General features: G+C 47.4%; 1 non-coding gene across 1 annotated transcript; it reads right to left on the bottom strand.

Annotated features, from left to right (window-relative positions):
• Positions 1-913: 913 nt before the first annotated feature.
• Positions 914-1016, bottom strand: LOC116528734. The gene has a single exon (XR_004259167.1). It is a non-coding gene; the product is annotated as a U6 spliceosomal RNA (small nuclear RNA).
• Between the last annotated feature and the right edge of the window lie 201 nt (positions 1017-1217).

Below are 1217 nucleotides of genomic sequence, written 5' to 3'. Positions count from 1 at the left end.
GACCAAGAGGTAACTGAAGAACTTAAAGCTGGTAAGGGGCCGGGCTCAGTGGCTCATGCCTATAATCCCAACACCTTGGGAGCCTGAGACAAGAGAACTGCTTGAGCCCAGTAGTTCAAGGCTGGCCTGGGCAGCATAGCAAGACCCTACATCTACAAAAATTTTTTTTTGTCCCCAGATGTGGTGGTATGTGCTTGTAGTCCCAGCTACTTGGGTGACTAAGACAGGAGGATCCCTTGAGCCTGGAAGGTTGAGGCTGCTATGTGCCGTGATCACACCACTTCACTCCAGCCTGGGTGATGTAGCAAAAGCCCATCTCAGAAAAAAACTAAAAAGCTGGTAAGGGATCAATTATTGGATGACACGTTGCCACATCTACTGAGCACAGAATGACAGGCCCAAACAGCAGCAGACAGATGTGGGATGCCCAAGGATGTCCCAGAGATGGCCAGGCATGGTGGCTCATGCCTGTAATCCCAACACTTTGGGAGGCCAAGGCAGGCAGATCACTTGAGGTCAGGAGTTCAAGACCAGCCTGGCCAATAAGATGAAATCCTGTCTCTACTAAAAATACAAAAATTTGCTGGGCATCGTGGCACGCTGTTGTCGTCCCGGCTACTCTGGAGGCTGAGGGAGGAGAATCACTTGAACCCAGGAGGCAGAGGCTGCAGTGAGCTGAGATGGCGCCACTGCACTCCAGCCTGGGTGACAGAGTGGTGCAGGGGTGCCTCTGCCGTCTAAAAAAAAAGAAAAAGAAAAAGATGTCCCAAAGACACCTACAGAACAGTCACCACGTCCAGGAGAGCTTCGCCATCAGACAGCACCCATCACCATGACTGTTTACATTGATTCAGGGAAGATGCCACAGAAATGCTAAGTTTTGAAACCTTTGTTTTATTACTTTTTGTATTTTAAAAATATGGAATGCTTCACAAATTTTCATGTCACCCTTGCTCAGGGGCCATGCTAATCTTCTCAGCATTGTTCCAATTTTAGTATCTGTGCTGCCAAAGCAAGCCCTGTTTTGTTTTGTTTTAAACAAGGAGGCCTGAAATTGGGCTGAAGTTTAAAAAAAAAATCATACAAAGGAAACAGTAATTATGTTAGCAGAAATAGAGTGGGGAATAGGGTTAGCCTATCACCGGCAATGACCCTAAGAGCTAGAGATCTCTCCCATCCCAAACAGACACACACACACACACACACACACACACACA

This window comes from Sapajus apella, unplaced genomic scaffold (assembly GCF_009761245.1).
Source record: "Sapajus apella isolate SASKATOON/1434 unplaced genomic scaffold, GSC_monkey_1.0 scaffold59, whole genome shotgun sequence".
In the NCBI taxonomy this organism is placed as follows: domain Eukaryota; kingdom Metazoa; phylum Chordata; class Mammalia; order Primates; family Cebidae; genus Sapajus; species Sapajus apella.
Note: the sequence above shows the minus strand (reverse complement) of the source record. Positions and strands in the feature narration are given on the sequence as shown.